General features: G+C 38.4%; 1 protein-coding gene across 2 annotated transcripts in view; it reads right to left on the reverse strand.

Annotated features, from left to right (window-relative positions):
- Positions 1-20,920, reverse strand: part of RARB (retinoic acid receptor beta) — a 336,849-nt gene that overhangs the window by 304,099 nt on the left and 11,830 nt on the right. The gene's annotated exons all lie outside the window — the stretch shown is intronic.

The raw sequence follows: 20,920 nt of genomic DNA on the forward strand, positions 1-20,920 counted from the left end.
ACTCTCAAGACATCAAGAGTAGAATAAACCATCTTTAATATAAATGAGAGAATCAGACCTAGCAAGATTCAAATCTAGGGAAAAGATATGATATGTATTGTTTATATAATATTATATTACTGTATTATATTATACAATATGTCATATATATTTTATTTAGGAGCAGGGCATTCAGGATGTGTATAGCTAATGACTCTCTTGGTTCCTCTCCTAAAACATGAAGAGGAAACAATACTTTTTTTCCAGATTTCACTCTGAAATCTGAAAAGGACCAGAACTACCAGTGGCCATGGATGTTGATGTCTTAACTAACTTAAGATAAAGACATAAAACTAAATTCTTACATTTTCAAATATAACACTAAAAGTTAAAGGAGATTATTCAGTTGAGTTTGCTTGCTTCTGCTGATATCAACAGCCTTTCAATTCCTTTTATTCCTCATTATTTCCCAGTTAAAGACCATTTGTATATTTGACAGGCAAATCTCAAGGCGTTTTGGCATGGTCTAGCCTACATGACGATCATTATTTAATTAGCTGTGTTACTGCTTATTTCAGAATGCATGAGGTCACTCCTCCGATCATATAAATCATTACACAAATTATTTCCATTTAGAAAAGCACAAACCATCTGAAAAAAATCTTAACTAAAAAATACTGAATACAAAAATAACAGTTTTCATTAGTAATTATAAAGGAATACTACAGGTAACTGTAGTTAGAGTACGATAATTCAAAGATACCAGTCAGTGTAATAGGAATGTAATTTTAATATTCACAACAGCAACAACAATAGAGGGATTTTTCAATGACAAATATTAATATTGAAATTCTCAGGAAATTTGGGGCATTCTTTGTTACTGAAAATAATTTTGAATCCTCATTTACAGAAATGTACTTCACCCCTACAAAGCCCTACAAACCTGATTTTACATTGATGACTTCAGGTATCTGGACAAGAAAGTAAAGCCAACTGAAAACATGCATGAAAATAACCAAATGGTTTTTGCAGGCCAAAATCAAATTACTTTTTGTAATGTTTTCCATTTTCAATGATGTAAGTTATTATTAATAAAAGAAAGAAAAAAAAAATCTACCTACATTTTATGCAACACAAAGTTTCCAATGAGTGGAAGCGCATCTCGGAAGTAATGGCAGTAAAATAACATGCGACGCAAAAATATTTATGGGCTCCTCAAATGTCAGCCGTAGCCTGAATGCCTCAAATCACCTTCCACTTTCTCATTACCTGCCCTGACAGCACATGCAAAAAGTAAGGAGAGCACAAGCAGCCCTTCACAGCGGCAATGCGATCCAGGAGATGCAACAAGGCGGCGCAAGGCGTGCAGACGTGATCTTTCTGACCATCCTCACGTCGCGGTTTGGTTCTAAAGCAACTTGGTCCTTTCCCAGAGCTCACGAACACCACCCAAGAGCACACAGACTAAATTACGGTCTTCTGACATGGAATGATGTCTTCCCATTACAAGTGATGCCACCCTTCCTAAAGGAATTTAGACAGCACTGAGCTGATGGATTTGTACAGGAAACAAGCACTGCTTGGGGAGCATCAGCTCCTTTATTATTCCCTTTCTGTTTTCCCCTCTTTTGGCGAGTCTGATGCCTCACCTGCCTAATCTATGAGTTTCTAAAGCTTTCCCAAGCAAGCCTCCCATCCTCAGAAGGTCCTGTTACCTGTCAGCCTGCCAAAAAACTGCATCGCATTTTGTCTTGGCTCTCTCTGTTGGAAGCCATGGGCTGAAGAGCATCGCCCTGTGACTGCACAGGGTACCACAGTGCAAGGCTGGACCGTCACCTTCACCCAGGACCAACGTGCTCGCCTGGCACAACTGGCATTTCATGTTCAGATAAGCTTTTTACTCCCCTTCCTCCCCCATGCATTGTGCTGTAGTCAAAGAAGTTGTATTAAGGAGATAGATTGACTTTTTAGGCTTACAGTACTCTGTCATGAAAAATCACTTTACTATGACCACAACAAGCAGAGCACTTAAATGCAGGCGTAGCTAAGTCCTTGATTAGTTCTGTTAAAACCAAGGAGGAATGCATGAGCTTAAAATTAATTTCATATGCAAATGCTCCGGAACAGGATCTATATCCCTACTGTAACATCACCCCTGCAGTTGCATTTCTTTCCAGTTCATCAGGCAGTTCCTGTTTCTGGCATAATATACCCAACTCTTTCACCAAACAGTGTAAGTAGTTACAGTGTTTTTCACTGAAATTTCCTCAAAAAAGAAGGAAAAAGCACCCTCACAAACTGTTCCTCCCACACACAGAGTATTTTTATGTTTAAGAAAAATTTAAGTTGTTGAAGGGGAAATCCTCTGCGATATGCCTGAGTTTCTTTAAAATGAAATATATGCCAATAAAAAACAGTTATTTAAAATTAATTTCTGTCTATTCACAAGCAGTATTTTCAAAAAGCATTAAATACCTTGAGCTTTTTTAACAATTTTGTAGGGGAAAAAACACTTATTACAATTCAAAGACAAAACAGAATGTCACAGATCTGCTACAGCACTTTCAGTAAACACATAGTAAGCAAAAGAAATTTTAATCCTTACATCCAGTCTGTAAGACGAGGTAGGAATTATTGCACTTACCAGGAAGATCTGCCAAATACCTCCATCCCCCCCCCCCCCCCCCCCCCCCCCCCATTATATTTACACTCCCTGAGAAGCCCAGCCCTCGCTACTCTTCCTGCTCGGCAGCTGGAGGGGCAGGTCAGAGCGACCTACGCTGGAAAACTACCCGGCTAAAGCATCTGAGGCTCGAGTCTGTAAAGACCCAGCCCAGCACATCGCCTTTCGCAGCGTTACTGGCCCATCTAATCAAACAGAGCTGAATTTCACGAGTTTCGCTGACTACAACGGTACAAAACAATATCCCTTGGTAATACAATGACCGAAGAAGTAAGATTATTTATCATTGTGCTTTATGAAGGGAGCTTCTTAGGAAGCAGCAGGAGGCTTTCTATATAAAAAAAAAAAAAAAAAAAAAATCTTCCTTGATTGGCTCTTTGATATTAACAAAAGGCTCTATTCTAGCCTCAGTGGGAGCACATAGTTTCCCTTAATGCTAAAAGAAGTTACGCATGCACATGGGAGAATTTTCACCATAATCTCTTGCGATAGCATCCTTCAGTTTCCACAGCTCTCCACCTATGGCCAAATTCTGGAGGGAAAAACACCCAACGTGTTTAAAAGTTAAAGGCAGCCAGTGCATCTAAAGGATGGAAGTTCGGAAGGCATGCTGCTCCCAGGGTCTAGGTCCAGCCAAATCCCCTCTGCAGTAAGTCACATTCTGAATTTATTCACGAACACACGGACAGGAAACAGAAGTTTACAACCAGAGTCAGATTTGGATTTCATACACAAGTTGAAGACCCTTTTGCACTGAATAAGCAGAAGAATTAGGTATCAGCTAATTTCTACTTATTTTCAAGATGAAAGTGGTACATGTTTTTAAAGCTGGGCTGGCTTGCACAGCGATTAGTTTCACCTTGTATAAATGCGAGATCCTCCAACACACAAAAAGCTACAATCCTGCTACACTGATGAAAAGGTATGAGGGAATATTGGGGAACGCTATGTTAAGGGAGGACATACACCTCCACTTCCATCCTGCACAAATTTCCAAATCAATTTTAGTGCAATCATTTGTTTGTGACTACACTGCTTTTTCCTCATAATAAAAAAAAAAAAAAAAATCACATTCTTCCCTATGAGGATTGCATTTTCCAAATAAAGGGAGTTGTGGCTGAAATGCTGATTACCCAGAAGAAACCCTAACAAAAGCAAATGTCATAAACTATAACTATACACTACACAATATATGCAGTTTCACTGCCAATGCAGCCCTAGCCACGAGAACAGCAATGTCTTTTGAGTCCCATTATGTATAGGAAGAATAAGGATATTTATGAATGGGCAGTAGCTGCTTGTGCTCATTGCCCTGGGAAAGGCATATATATTCATAACAGCTAGTGGACTTGAATAAGTTTTGCACGCTTACTTTGTTTCAGAAGAATACACAAGCTACACCACAGTTCAGGATTTAAGGCTCCTCCAAATCAGTGTCAGTTTTCATGGGGAAAAAAAAAGAAAAAAAAAAATCCATAGTCAGCTAATACGTGAATATATTCAACTACACGCTTCATCCTGGAACATACTTTTGACAACTGTGTAGTGAATCCTTGGTTGAACATACTATTTGGTATGACTCAAAATCTGCTTTTCTTGAGGGTGTTTCCATGAATACGCTCTCAATTAGATAAATACGTATCGCTAGGTATTTATCAGTGACTTCCTTTATTCAGAAATATCTCCTCTTCTGTGAATAAGCACTCAAAAAAAAATGTCTTTTTTTTGGCCGTTTCTTCCCTTTTGAATTACTAGAAGCTTGAGACTTCAGTATTCACAGAAGAACTACATACTTTCTGCTGCACTGGAGATGCATAAAAATGTAAGAATCCTGAAAAATACAACCACCAAAATGGACAGTCAGACTAAGGAGATCTGTGGTCTGTCTAATGTAACCTCTGGCCCATCTGTGACTAGTACCACAGAGAAAAAAGGTATATTGTACTGCACAAGTACAGAATAACCTGCCCATAGCAAACTTGCTTTTTTCCTATAACTATGCCTTAAAACACTGGGGGAAAAGGAGGTGTTTGTCCTAAGTTCTGTTAATGTACAAATTCTAATCATCCATGTAAATGTTTTCCTTTTTGAATTCATGCATTTAGACTGTGATATCTATTTTGCCACAAGTTCCTGAAGTTAATTATGAATTGTATTAAAAAAAAAGTTGCAATCAGTTATCTCCATTTACTGCCTTTCAATGTAGTTCTTTGTTCTTGCAGTAAGTTAAAGGACATCATTATTTATTTATACACACACAACCCACTGACTGCTCATCCTCTAACCTAACTAAGCTGGTTCTATTTCTTTCAGTATCCCATCACAAGGAATTTCTTCCAATGCCACAAATCACTTCTGCCCATCCTGCAGTCCTTCTCTGTTTTATTGTATTTTCTTAAGAGTGATGCAGAACAAAACACAGCATTCCTATTATAAAGCATCATGATGTAAACCAGTGGTAACTACTAACCAGGAATTACTGTCATTCCACTTTATAAAATGGGGTTTTTTTGTTAATTTTTTCTTTTTTTTTTTTTTTCTTTTTTTAAGAGCCAGATAAAAGCCTAACTTGGTAGCTTTTTTCCTGCAGCAAATGTAGTTAATTTAATATTCGGCAACATGCAATTAGGTCAAATTACGTACTTGGAAGATTTTACTTGGATTTGTCAGGTCCAAATTTCATCTGCCATCACAGTGCCTATTCCCTAACTTTGCTAGATACTCTCTAATGTTCCTCAGCCTTCCTCCAATTCATTTTCTATCACCCACAAGTTCTACCATCTCTTTACTCATCTTTCAGGATCGCTATACAACAGTACCATTAATAACATTCACCCTACTACTTATATTCCTACATTTTCCCATTAATCTTCTGTGACGTCCAAGCTGCCAAGTGTCCCAGCAGCCATGAGTATGACACACACCCTAGAAGACGGTATAACCCTGAGTTACACTACACCACAACTCCTGGAGAAGGAACGGTTCCAGTAAGCCTGCCTCATGCTTCTCCATTCGATATTCTTAAACGTTTCTTATAGGATAGCAGTTTGGGATGAGAACTTCTTGAAAGTCTAGGAAAAAAATTATACCCATTAATGTCTTCTAAAACAAAATAATAGTCTGTTTTAGTTTTAGTTGTACCTGTACCTTCATCGGACCTAGTTGTAGAAACACTCATAACAAGACAAAACGTAGTATACTCTATCATCTTGTGTACCTTTCTTTGCCTCTTCTTCCTAGGAAGATTCTACTCTGAACACAGAGAAGGGCCACAGACATCTTGTGATCCAACAAACCCTTTCAATTGCAAGAGATTTTATACAAAAGACAGTGGAATATTACAATAGGCAGCAATATAACCAAGAAAAGGAGAGGTTATGCTTTGATGTGAATTGTCAAATTCTCACAATATTTCATTGAGCCTGTCTGGCTGCTGCTACCACCAACAACGGATATATTTTCTTTCTTCTCAGTCCTTAGTTGGGCAATCCAAACGTGGGGCAATAATTCAGCTTGAAATACTACATACCAGTGAAATTCACTCCTATTGTTGAAAAAGCATTTGTCCCAAAAGGCACTCTTCTAACCTCAAAAGCCTGCAAACAGCAATGCTTCTAAGAGCTCACATGCATCCCACACAAAACCTGTATCCCTTTAAATGTCAGCTCACAAATGTACCCAAGATGTACAAAGAAAGCACTTCCATTTCTGGGATTTTAGAAAGTTCTTTGGTACACTAGGTTGCAGTCAGCCTTCAGTAAGAAATTGCTCCAATGGGTCAGACACAGTTCTATAGCAGCGAGTGCTACATTTAGACTCCATTCTTACTGCTTTTTTTGTCTCTTTTTGAGGGAGGAATTTCTTCCACGTTTTTAAAAACAGTTTGGCCTTGTTTATTTCAGCTATTGTGTCTCCATCTAAAATCATCAGAATCAATGATTCGGAAATACTCCTATAGGAATCTTTTTTTCTAAAAGCACAGTAGCAGATGGTCATTTCTATCTTAAGAAACAGCTTTCTAAAGCAAAACTAGCATTGATCTCCATAGCTATAAACACAGCAGCTGAATACATCCAAGGCGGCAATACATTTCACCGTCCTAGTACTTATTATCAGCAAAAGCTTTAAAGTATCAGAACACGAGCAGGTAACAAAGCACAAACATCACTGAAACTGGGAAGCAAAGCAGTCCAGTAACTTAAGATGTAGACCATGCCATCATAAAATGCTTAAGAGAACCAATTCTGAATTGAGTGTTTTAGAAAAGGAATGGTAAGTTATTTCTTTTCTAGAGTGGGTCAATATAGTAAATGCTGGATGTAAAAGTGAGAGGGACCGCAGGCATGTAGCTTCCTTTCTTCGTTGGACTACCACCTCACAACCGTAGATTGTTCCTTCAGACTTCAGTTAATGAATTGCCAACTCTTGGCCAATTTCATAGTCTGCAGATTTTGTTGTACTGCTACAACTTAACCACCACATCTTTCACTTAAAAATCAAGAAAGTTTCTCAGCCCTGTGACTGCGAAGTAAAAAACTTGAAAATGCATGATCCTTATGAATTCAGAAAAATCAGAACACAAATAATAAAACAAATATAGCCTTTTAATTTAATCTCAACTTAAAGTTTTCTGGAGACCAAAAGAACTGTATTTTTAATTGGCTGGAGAGTGAAAAGATGATTAATAGGTAATTGAGAATTAAGGAGACCTTTGTGCATTTGACTCATGGTTGTTAATATATCTGCAGAAAAATAATGGTTCCTTCTTCCTGCTATCTACTAAATACAAAATGTAAATTATCTAAGCACACATGAATCTTCTGAAAGATGGACCTTAACCAAAAGCCTCCATAAGTCTGTTTAACACTAGATAACAAATTGCTCACCAGGATGCGGATCAGGCTTTCCGGCTGCCCTCCCAGCAAGCTGTCCTCTCACGGGTCTCAATTGTTCAGGACTGAGACACTGATCCTTTACTGAGACACTGAGCCTGTTTTGTGAGGACTTAATGTAATACGGTTCTGATAAGATGGAGACAAGCAAACAGTTCACTTTTTTTCATTACTAACACAGGTTAAAAAAAAATTATCCTCAAGTCCTCTGAAGAGCGTACAATGTGGTATTGAACATACCATTTCATTTTTCATTACTCAAACGCATTTCAACATGAACCCAGTCCTCTTCATGGAAGGCCTCAAATAAATGCGCATTCAATCCCACTGACATCAGCTGAGGCTTTGGTCTAATCATCAAGCACACACGTAAGTACCCCCTCACTGAATATATGCTTTCTGAATGGGGCTTCAGTCACTTTGTACATGGGAGAGGCAGAGCTCCTCCTAAAAACAGTAGAGAATGTATGCTACAGGAATGATGAGGTAATGAAGATGCTGAAACATTACAGAAATACTGCAAGCAGAGTTTATACCCCAAAGCAGGCGATGGTCAATGTACTAACACAGGTTCTCCTACATGCAATCAGTGAGTCAGGCTTCTTGGGACACCTCCAAGTAAAACCACGCTCTGTACGACCAAGCTCTTCACTTGGCAGAACTCTCACTCCTGTGCAAGCAACATCAACCACAGAAAAAAAGAATAGCAATAAATTGGATGGATTAAATTGATCACATTTTCAACCATCTTGGCCACAATTTCCCAGGTGACAAAAATGGCAATCTGTTAACACAGTTTTTCTTTCTCACATTTAAAAAACAAAACACTCCCACCCCCCCAGCTGAGAGCTTTCAGCTGAACCCTAATTTACAGATGAACTCCCTACCACAATGAAAACATCCTGACAGCCTATTGCAGGTTCCTTTAATGAAAAAAACAACAAGAAGGATGCAGTGTTTCCAAATAAGTTTTCCATTAAAAAAGGAAAACGCTGATTCCACCTGCATGGAGTCAACTACACTACTCCAAACTAAAGAAACTGCTAAAAACTAACAAGATCCGTAGTCCTATGGAACAGGTTAAGGGAGAAGGGCAAAGTGAAAAAGCAACCACTAACACATTTGCAACAAATAAAATTTGGATCATACCACTCAGGAACAGAAGTTTCATCAACAGGGAAAGATAGGATTTAAAAAGAAGAGTGTGCGCTACATTTGCAAAGGTGTTTTTTCTTCCAAACTAATAAAAAACTTTTAGCAGGCCTAATGTGATCCAAAACTTGAGGGTTTTTACTATCTTATGCTTTATAAAATTACCTTATTTTTACTTATTTCTTATCTCTGGTCCTGAGCAACACTTCATGACCAGAACAGGTCTGCTGTTCAAGGCAATTTTCACACTTTAGGACACTGACTTTGGCCTAATCGAAAGGAAACGCTGCTCTCTGACATGATGAATTATCTTTTTGACATAACAGACAGGACTGTTGCTTCTCTCTGAGCTCAATCTTTATTTCATGGTCATTTTTATCAAATCAGTGCTGGTGGTGATACATCAAATGCTTAGAATTTCAATGAAATTGTCATTACAAAGGTTTTCAGGCTTCTGCAAATTTTCTCTGGGTGATTTATTCTGCTTGTGGTTTAGTCTCAACATCTTTCCATAAGGTTTTGCCAACTCTCCTGGGTAGGTCCCAGTAAGGCTCAGCCTTCTTGGCAGCTCTATGACTAGAGCAAGACTGGGGTACAAGGGAATCCATCCCACATTGCCTGCTCTCCTGATTTGCCAGCAGTGAACACAGAGAGCTCTATGCTTAGGCTGACCCTGGGTACCATCCAGGTTGTTTTGTGTTTGTATTTGCCACCAGTGGGTGGCTTTGTATTTTGTAGCAAGTTGAAAAGTCGACTGGCAGTTAGCGGCTAGGGGTTGATATGGGTTGAACCTATATACATACACACATGTATGTATTTAAACCATCTATGAATAGTTTCTGTATTAGTTATGGTTATATAAAATACATAGTATAGTTATATAAACAATCTATATTTATATTAAAAATATATGCAAAAATACACAAAGACACACACAAACACATATATATATATAAACAAAGCATACAATACAATCATTAACAGTATTCTCTTATTACATCTTATCACATCGATAGCTAAAAGAAGCCAACAGATATAAAAGTCACATACTAGGTATTTGATCCTTTAAAAATTACATCTTCTAAATGATGGTACCTCCAGTAATTCTCTACATAACTTTATACATATTTTTCTTCTTCTCAAAGAGCCCTTCCTCTCTTCCTTTAACATAATATTACAGTTTATTCAATTTCAGTACTTGATAACAGAGCACTGACTTTGTAAGAGTACCTTTCTGATAGCTCATCTCTTACACATATGTACTGTTCTCCAAAGAAGTAAAGCCAGATGATGTTGAACCAGTCTTCTGAAGCTACCATTTTAGAAAAGCTACAAACAACTAAGAAAAATACGGTTGCGTAATTTTTAACAAAACAATATGGAACCTCATGCTATGCATTAACGGTCCATAATGTTATTGAACAAGACTACAAGAGAGACACTTTCCTTGCGCTTGCTTGTCAGACAATTACTTTCTGCTACTGTAATACTTCATGTGCATACTTCCAAGGAAGACTCATGAACGCACAGGTTCATTAAGGGAATGAGAGAATCGATTGTAAAATGGAAAAGGCCGAGTGAGGTCATATTTCAAAGAGATGAATATGGTACACTCCATTATGTTGTAATCAGCCTCTCTCTTTCATCCTAAGAACTGTAATAGTCTATCCTAATTTAAAAAAAAAAAAAAGAAAAAAAGACAAAAATTCTCACTGCCTGCATTGTACCTTCATCCCAAATACAGTGAGGAATTCAAATGTGCTGCAGGCAGTTTCCATTTACCATGGTCTTTGGAGCAGACGGTATTGATGTTGCTGACCATTTTTCTCCTTAATAAGAAAAACATTCAAATGCTACTAATATTGCTGCCTTGGCAAACCACATTTAATAGATGGGACTTGCCCTGTACATGACACATAGAACATCAATCAAGGCTGAATTTTATTTCAATTTATTATGGTTGCTGTCTAAATGAAAAAATGCTTATATCGTTAAAATGTCTTACAATATAAATGTGCAAATGATGTAATCACCCATTTTGTAAGAAAATTCTGATTTTCCTTAAAAATATCTACAGTTGAACTTCTAAATATTTAATAAATGCAAAACCAAAAAAACACAAGCACATTAAGAAACTGCAGTAATTGGTATCTGGTATAATATTACGGTTTTGTGCTTGACAGCTTTCATCTTCAGAAGATTAGTTTATAAGGTATTCTTTTAAAAATGGTAAAGAGCTGCCTTTTTGTTAAAACCATCCAGAATAAATTACTTTAATCTTGACTTCATTCAGGACACTCACATGTGTGGGTTTTTTCAAGTTAAAATTTATCATAGTTCTTTGCTAGCTATAGCTAGCTGTCTCCAGACTCTGAACTAGAGGCTACTGGCCTGCAAAACCCTGTAAGCTTTCCCAGCTAAGCAACTCTGGACACAACACGATTACCAAGGGGTAGAAAGCAGCGCCTTGTAAGAAAAGAGACAATACTTAATTTTGTAATTGATTAGAATACACAAACCAGTCCCAGTTGCAGAGGCAGAATTTAAGGCTCGGCACAGTCCCACTGGCACACGCAGCAACCAACTTCACCAGGAGCTCGCTGCGATGACGGCTCTCCTAGTTGCTGCCTCCAGAGCTGCAAAAAGCAACGCATTCAAGGTAACAGCCATGCTGTGCTGAGCACTATAGATTGCCAGGTCAACCCAATGGTATTTAAACCTCATTAAACTGTCGTATACTCTCTCTATATTATTAGCATACAATTATTATATAAATACAATACTCCCCCCTTATAAACAGCTGGCTCTTTCTGCTGTGTTCATTTGGTAATGCTCAGAAGTCCAGAGCCTAAATGTACTGTAACACATCGAAGAACGATAAATGCTTACAAAATTTCCTAAGCACATAGTAGGCCAGAAAAAAAAAAAAAAAAAATCAGTTTCTACTAGAAAACGAGAGTTTGGCATGGATCTATAAGCAACTTCCAAATGTGTTCCTTACTTGGAGAAAAGTATTTGAAATGGAGTTTGGATGTAACAAGCAAAAAACTGAACTGCAAAAATGGTCTCTCAGCACGTATAGGAAACCACAATAAGATGCGATGAACAGACGGGTAGTATAGTTACACACTGCATCACTTAGTGCTGCAGTTCGTCAGGTAACCACCACTCACAAGTCCCAGCATCTTTGATGAGACTGAAGGTGGCACGCAAGGTTTTTGCCTTGCACTGCATTTTATCATAGCCAAGAACTAAGGAGCAATTTGAACTTGGCCTTTTAAAAAAAACAATGGATAAATAACTGGAAACGAAGGAAGTGCAGGAAAGCTACATGACAGATAAATGGGACTTTTATAACATTGCATATTGTAAAGTTTGCCAGAATGTGTTGAAAGTAGAGCCAGCTAAATCACATCCTGCTGCAGCTGTCCAACTTTATAGCTAAAATGTTCATATTAATTCCATTAAACAATTAGAGAAGGAAATCCAAAATATTATTACAAGTATGTTGGCTTGACACTGCCTTTTTTCCAGATTTAATAACAGATACAGTACTCTCAACTTCAAAGGGTGATGAATTTATACAAATTGTGGGCATTCACACCCTCAGGGCCACAAAGCAGTTGTCCTATGGAAATCCTACAAAATCTAAACTTCACTATATGTTTCTGACATTTTAGAAAAGAAAGGAAGGATATTCTAGTAATTACAGAGCTGGTCTGACATTTAGGGGATCTCAATTTAATTTCCTTGTCTGCCAGACTTCCCTTCATAATCCCAGACAAAGTAAATCATTTTCCTTACCCCAGTTTCCCATCTTCAAAATGGAGAAGACCATTGAAGTACCTGAATCATTGAAGAGCCTGAATGTTTAAAACCTGAAGTTTTAAACAAAGGAAAAAAAAAATATATCCTTTTCTTCTGTATTTTTATTTTCTCCTCAGACGGAAAGTCACCTGAAAACTCAATCTTCCAAAGGCTTTGACTGCATGCTGTTGCGTATCTTGAAATCAACAAACCACACTATTTATAAGTAACATGCCTTATATGTTGCAGGTCTTAATGTCATTGGAGAGCCTTCCATTTCAAAACTACTGCTCTGTGATAAAAAAGATATAGAAGAATGAGCACTAGTGAAGTTAATAAACAAAGTGCATTCATGGCTCATTACTTCAAATAACTTCACTATATAAATAGTCCACTCATAAAATAATGGCCTCAATTAACATTTAATTCTCACACAATGCTTTTGTAATGTACTGCAGGGATTAAAAGTTCTGCATGAATATCACTATTCTAGAAGTGCCACAACTTACAAGAGAAGTACTGACATATTTTCTCCTTGATTAAAAACAGTTCCTACTCTTTTCCCGCCCCCGCCCTCCTTCTCGGCTAGGCCTCCTTGTAGAAGAATTACAAGAGAAGAGAGTCTGCTCTGCGTTGGAGCTCCCAGTCTGCTAGTTGATGACGATCCTCAGCCTTCCTTCGAAAATTCATAAGCACACTAGTGCAGCATTACTACAGAGGAGTAAGCGAAGAGGTCCCACCGCCCTGGTAGCCCTGCGACATTTTTTGGGAAGCAAGTTATGAGAATTCACTGTGTAAGTGCATGCTTTGATCCTTTTTACAGCAAGGTGGAACAAAGCAAGATTTCTGAGGCACCCCCCACCCCCATCAGCTAGAAAAATGCCAGCACTGCCACTGCAGGGAACGGATACTTGAGGACAAGACCAAGGCAACAGTGGAAGGGTCTTTCCGACATTATGTGGACATTCAGACAGCAGCATGTGATACAAGGGCAGCTGCGGTGCTTGTAACTTGATAGATCTAAATGTCGTGTGAAAGACCTCCCCTCACTCAGCAATCTTAGTGTTTTCCAAGCTAATGCATTCTCTTTTAGCGCAGAAAATTAAGAAGTTAACTGGGAAAGAGAGTATCTTTGTAATATGTGGTTGCTTTTATCCTGCAACACAATGACTGAGCATTGATGAGATGATAACTCAGTCAATTAATCAAACACCAACAAAACACATTCTAACAATGACCGCCGCATTCATGGTGTCATTTTAGGAACTGACTCCAGTACACACAGATATTTTTTTGTCCCGTGGGTTTGACCTGAATCCTAATGAAATTAACAGCTAGAAGAAACCAAGCCAGTACAAGCTACCAGCTTTCAGGGCATGCTACAAAACCTGCTGAAAAAGCCAACAAATGCTTCCCCTAGAAGCCAGAAAGGAAGAAGGCCAGAAAGCTCCTGGAAATCTAAAATGGACCTTACTGTGCTTTGATGAAGAAGTGCTTTGATGGTGAAGTGATGGATTAAAAAATATTAAGAGTTAGCGTAAGACAGAGATCTAAATATAAAATCCTGCCAACACCTATTATCCTCAAAACATGTTTAGGGTCATGTTAGGACTTCTGCCTGTGGGTTCATCTAAGGCATGAAAAAACCTAATTCAAGGAAAATGAAATATACAAAAAAATAGAACTGCTTTTCAGCTATTATTTTCCTCGCAAGTGTTGTCTTATTTTAAATTTATTGTTAATACAGTACGTTAGTAGTTGTCCCTAATAAGCTCTGCATACATCCAAGAAAACTGCATACACTGACAAAGACGCTTCTAGCTTTGCACAACACATCATAGCTTTTTTATATGATATGTTCTCTCTTGAAAACTACTCCCTCACAAAATGAAAATTCAGCAGAATCTCTAATAGCTTCCATATTTCAGTCTAATAGGTAGCGTGGCATTGCACTGCCACCCACCTTTGCTACAATATTGCACAGCACATTTAACAGACATTTGCTTCCTTCACATAGTCCTTATGTGCAGCTTCTGCAGGACCTCTGTATTAACATTTAACAGAGTCTATGAGCATAAAGCACATTTACGAACACCTGCTAGGACATTTTATTTGCCTTAAGAGTTTCATTATAACTGTTAAATTTTCTTGCTATGCTTTATGGGCCAAATCCTGGTCCAGTTTTAGCCTAAACTCCAATAGACTTCAACAGAAAGCAGATTTGATTGTATGTGGTTTTCCATACAAATTCAATACAGCTTTAAACAAAATGGGATCACTGGTAAGCACAATACTGGACAGAAAAGGCCAGTGCCTAGCAGCTCTAAAGAAAACCAGTAAACTCAGCCTTCGAACAGAATTTAAAAATAAATAAATACATAAATAAACAAACCCCACACCCACAAATCTGTAACCTTCACATTGTATTACAAAAATTCACTGACTCCGTGGCGGAAAGTGCAAGTCATAGAGGTACCCCATCCGCAAAAGCCTACGGCCTCCCATGCCTTGGTGGGATGTTCTGCCATCAACTACCCCCTCTCAGATCACGCACTGATGGTCCCATTACCACAACCTTTGTCCCCTGTATTAAAGTCACCAAAGGCCAGAATCCGGCCATGTCAGCATCCATCTCCTCCTCTGACACATCCAGTCAGGGCTCTCCGCAACATCACAAGAGAGCCTGGAACAAAGCGCACAGAGCCAGAAGGTGTAGCTGGGGAACAGTCCAAGGAAGACGTTCCAGAAGAAGCCATGCCAGGCGTCTGACTGTTCTGAGGATGTTCTCTACAACTGTTTCTCTTTGACAGAGTTTAACCATCATTACTGGGGATGTTCATAACACCCCTGTGAGACTGAACGTGACTGCATACAAGTGAGCAACGCAGCTCCTCGCAGCTTAGAAGAGATAATAGCAAAGGACTCCAGGAACTCTGCTTGGACCCCCTCTAAGACAATTTAACCTCATTGGAAAATAAATAGACATTACTTTGACGATTGCTATAGAAAGCCCTAAAATAGCAAGACAGACAGCTAGTAAACAGTAGACAATATGGCAATGCCACTTCTGTTTCACAAAAGCTTGACAGTAAATGCTTGATTCAATGCACACTATTAAGCCCCCCAAAATCAAAACAATTATAAAAATGAAATTATAGACACAATGATGAATGGCGACAGATGAAATGTTAACAGATCTAGCACTATACACAAAAATCATTGATTTTCTCTGATTACTACTTAGGTGATCAGAGTGTACGAGGTCCTAGTTGCCTGCTTGCTCTAGATTTTATTAATGCTCCAATATCAGACACCCAATTTGGAAATCAATGCTTACTTCATCATTTTTCTCTGAAGGATTCTATTATTCACAATTGATTTAACAGAAATGAAAGGCTTACCATTAACAAGACCCAGCTGCTGACACTTCTTAGATGAATTATTGAACTTCTAAAAGTGAATTAACTTAACCATCACCAAGACTTATTGTCTGATGTTTCTCATACCAAAGTCAGTGTATTTATAATTACAGAACCAAGTACTAGAAAGTAGCTTCTTTGCCGCCTCCTTAAACACGCACCATATGCACCAAGTAAAAATTAAGATTTGCAAAGATACAAATAGGAGTTATGCACCAAATACAGTTAGTGGGAGCTTAGTGTCTAACTGCCTTTTTTTTACACCCTTAATCTTCATCTTCTTTCTAAAACTCAAAGACACACATCATTTCAGGCTTCAGAAAAAGGAAATCCAATTTATGGCAAGTTACATCTTTTGCCAATGAGATTACTACAGTCAAAGATCCCTAGAGCTGACCATGCCCTGCCAAAAAGCCTACAGAAGACGATTATTAATTCCCTTTAGGTACAAAGTGAAGATCCATCTTATGAATTGAGATAAAAGTAGCAAATATTACACAATTGCAAGTAGTAGTAGTACTACAACTTCACCTCCAAAAGCAGTGTAAATGTACAAAGCAGGAGGCCTATGCATAAAATCCGTCATCCGAGCTAAGGGGCTATCTGCTCAGAACATAAATCCTCCATGCCCATTTTCCAGTCTAAAAAGGACTATGCATCATCCAAGGTGAATTCAGTTCCTCATATAAGAGCTTTTCTTCTGCATATTACAACCTGATCAAAAGTCCAATACCAAGACAGAACAGGGATGGAAGGGCAGTTCATCAGACCAGTCTCTGTGTTGTAATCCTATGAATTAACAACTTCAGCCTCAAATACCATGCATACCCTAGCAGGTACACTGCTAATAATGCTATTCATGAATCATTAAGAAGCAGTGATAAAAATCTGGAGTGTCAACAGTGTAACACCACCCAGCTCCACTGGTCTACAAACAACTTACTGTCAAACACGCAAGGAGCTGGACTAAGCAATATGCTATCCTTAAGACACGGGTTAGCAGGACCACAGCCATCTGTCTACTGGCATATCAAGAACAACTGTTCAGCTACCAAAACTAGTGAACATTTCAGGTCTTACTAGATTTCTTGCTAATCTGTACTAGCTGGCTGAATATGCTTTCAAAATGCTATAATGGCAACTGCTGTCTTCTTTAGCATTCATCATACTCACAGAGCTCAGCTTGATTACACTTACCTCTGTAATTGCTCTAAAGACTTCAGCTCAAGACCAAGTTGAGACTCTACGTATAACGCACTCAGAAAGTCTTCTGGATTAAGAACGCAAATTTCTGCCTTCCTTTTATGGTGGAATGATGAGGTGACATACTTGTTCTATCCTTTTCACACAGGCTGAAAGTCAACGACTGCCCAAAATCACTAGAGCCTCTTCTCAAAGCGCTCAATGGATTTGACTGCTTGCACACTGCTGGAGGCAAAACATCTGGGCCTTTTTTACTAGGGTTAGTGTCTGAGGAAGATACTCTTGAGCAAACCAATCTCTCCCTGAGTACTGTATTTCTCCTTCCCAAACCCTTCCATCTGTTGTAACCCCTATCTTACTGGAATTAACTTCTTAAAATTCTCCCTACATTGGACAAAAAGTTTGAAAATTAAGGAAAATGGAAAAGAAAGAAGCCTGACAGACACAGCCTCCAAGCTCATAAGTCTTACTATCTTAGGAAAACAGGCCAAAATCACGAAATTATGATTATGTTAAAAATATTTAGGTAGCCAAATTTTTCAATCTGCCTCTTCTCTATAGAGTAACACTTTTGAAATGGAGGCTGGCTGGCCATAACTGAAGTCTGGTTAAACTTGATATCTGCATAAAACACATCTCAGCAAGTAGGTTATAATAACTTTTTTAAAAGACATGGACATTGGCAGATATCCTGCCTTTCTTGCATTCATATTTTCCAGTATTTCCCACATTGTGAAATACCTCTTAATGCTATAAAGACAGAGCAGATTGCAAAAGTGGTCCTAGTGGTTCCAGTGGGAGTAACGTGGTCAGAATCTGGCATTCAACAAAGTTTCCATTTCTACATAGGTTTCATTTATTTTTCAGTTTAAAAATAAGACCATATTTTGGCATGTAACTAGAGCTGCTCCTACAACGCAAAAGAAATAACACTGCTGGCAAGCCGCAAAGCTGTTCTGAGACAAAACTGTGTTGGCAGAACTTTTAGAAAACTTCTTTTTGACTAGAGGCAGAATTCAACACCAGCATAAACGGGAGAGATTTCACTGAAATCAATCATGTTACACATGTTTACTTATTACAGGTCTGAATCCGCATTACGTTTATATAATGTAAATATATTTAGCTGACATGGAATTTAAATTCTGTTGAACCAATTCTATGTATCTTCTACATGTATATAATATCTTAGCATCAAATTCTATGATCATTCGTCTGTGAACACTGTTTTTCCTCATAACACAAATGCCACCCTGCTATTTACTAAATACCATGACCATGCTACACTCATGTCTTTTAATGTAACAGTTAGCCAATTCAGGTGCCCAGTGGTTAGGATATGATGAAATTACAGTTGCAAGATCTATATTCCTGCATCAATTACAGGCATGCTAGAAAGTAACACAAATCTGACATTTCACAACTTCTGAGGGTTTGATTTTGCAACCTACATTCTAAAATACCCTTTTTGCGCGTCATACCCGAGGCTTTTTTTAGAGCATGAATAAGTTAATCGATGTGCAGCAGTGCTCCTTCAACGCAGATCACAGCAAGTTCTGATTCTCAGCTTCACTATAGCACGGACAACCATGAAAGCATTCAGGTGCCTGAACATAGGTGCCCATGCCCTTGGATACCCAGGATATAGCTGGATGATGGATGAGACAAAGAACTTACAAGGAAACCTGCACCACTTTAGATCAGCTGTTGAAAGCAACTGAATTGAGTCCTTCTTGCCAGAGACAGAGAAAGCTATGTGATAGTGTTATCAGGCTGCTGAGGTAAGCTTAAGGGTTTGAGGAAAGGGTCACAGTAAGGCCCTCTTTTTTACCTTCTGCCTGGGAAATGCAGATTGTTCTTAGTTACTGTGAAAGCAGAGTGGGCAACAGGAGCATTAAATCAGCTACTGCAAGCAGGCTTCAACAGATATGTGGAAGCACGGTAACCAAAACCCTAGCATTTTCCAATGGGTACTGTTCTTCCCCTTCTTTAGCAGTCGTGTGATCCCAACTTTGGGAAAGCTTGTGATTTTGGCAAGGTGATAACTTTTTCCTAATGAACACAGGTTAGAGAAGAGAAAGTGATTTTTAAACTTCCATATCTTGTCAGATCTCAACAGAATTTCATTGGTTTAGAAAAGAAAAAGGCATTGAAATTCTTTGAGAATTACCATCTTGCCAAATATCAAGATCTGCTGCAAACAAAGGAGGTACAAGATTGCCTCAAAGAAAAAGCAATACAGAGCTTAAATACGTAAATATTTCTAAAGCCAAGTTCTAAGCACAGGTTACTTACCCTACAGTTGACTTGACCTTAAATGCAGTTGTTGGAGTATTGAATTGAAAACCTTCAGTGTTTTGATTAGCCTTTTGTTTTGTTTTGTTTTTAAACTGTGCTTTTTTTAACTCGTTATACTGTTACTGAAGATGAAAATGAGAAAGAAATGTAGACTCGATTTATTTACCTTCAGATGCTTAAGAATTTCTATCCAATGTACCACAATGCACAAACTGCTTCAAATAATTCAGCTAAGCACATTTGCAACACTTGATTGTAAAAGTCAGGCTGCCTACACATAAGGTATCTTTTCAGTAAAATATAACGCTTATTTTAGATGTTCATTGACTTGAAACAATTCAACAAATAGGAAGAAATATAAGAGGTGATGATTATATGTTCAGACCGCGAATTAATGTAATCAATTTGACCACCGATGTAATTAATACACTGACCAGATAGGTAGTTAGGGCTTCAAACAGACTTAATATGCAGCTACTTCAGGACTGAAATTCCACCCAGAGCTCTCACTGAGAATAAATTACACAATTTTTTCAGCGTAGTGAGCCTAAGAATTGGTGTCACAAAAATAATCAAATCTCCAGGAATTTAAGGCCAATTTGCTATGAGTATAGGAAGACATGATAATCATATTTTTATTTCCACAGTAGAAATAATGTACTACAGGTGTTTCAGAAAGACTTCGATTTTTTATAACAAGCAGTATCTTTCTTTCCATATGTTACCAAGTCTAACAGAGGCACATTTTTATTTAGGCTAAGTCATGCCTTATGGGACACACTTATGAGGAAGAAAGGAGGACATGCAACTGGCATTTGAGACATATTGCCAGTGCAAAGCTGCCAAAAGCACACAGCAGGGAGCATGTTTTGGCTATCATGAGCAGAATAAGCATGCACTCCTTAACCACTGCCAGCTGGCATTTGTTTCCAAATACAGAATGCTCACTAGGCAGTTTGGAGACTGGACATACTCCTAACCTTAAACTATGCTCCCATAAAAACGCACTGCTGAGATACCTCATTAACCATGCCTGTCTCCTCGCTTACTGCCAAACAGGAAAGACTGAATGACACACAAAAATCATACATTTCCCCCTATGCACAAAAAAGTACTTAAAGCATATCCTACCATACTCTACTGCTTACAGCAAGAGAGAGATTTTAAGAGTGTTGGAAGAAGCTTCTGCCAAAATCTCAAGAAGCAGAAACACTGTCACTACTCCATTATACACAGACAGAAAAAGTGAAATTCAGAGACAGAGTAGCAAGAAAACACAGCAACGAACAGCAAGAGTGGCTGGCACTGTGATTATAAACTATACTATCATGTTTAGTACAACCTCTAGCCACCCTCACAACAGAGACGCTCCCTGCTTTATGTGCTTGGGCAGATTTGCGGGTAGAAGATTAATGTCCCCCTCCATCTGCTAATGACTATATAGGTCCCCTGGGCTTTGCACCAAGGGTACTTTGCCCTTAGGATGA

This window comes from Nipponia nippon, unplaced genomic scaffold, assembly GCF_047370975.1.
Source record: "Nipponia nippon isolate SJK-2023a ecotype South Korea unplaced genomic scaffold, ASM4737097v1 scaffold_1, whole genome shotgun sequence".
NCBI lineage: Eukaryota > Metazoa > Chordata > Aves > Pelecaniformes > Threskiornithidae > Nipponia > Nipponia nippon.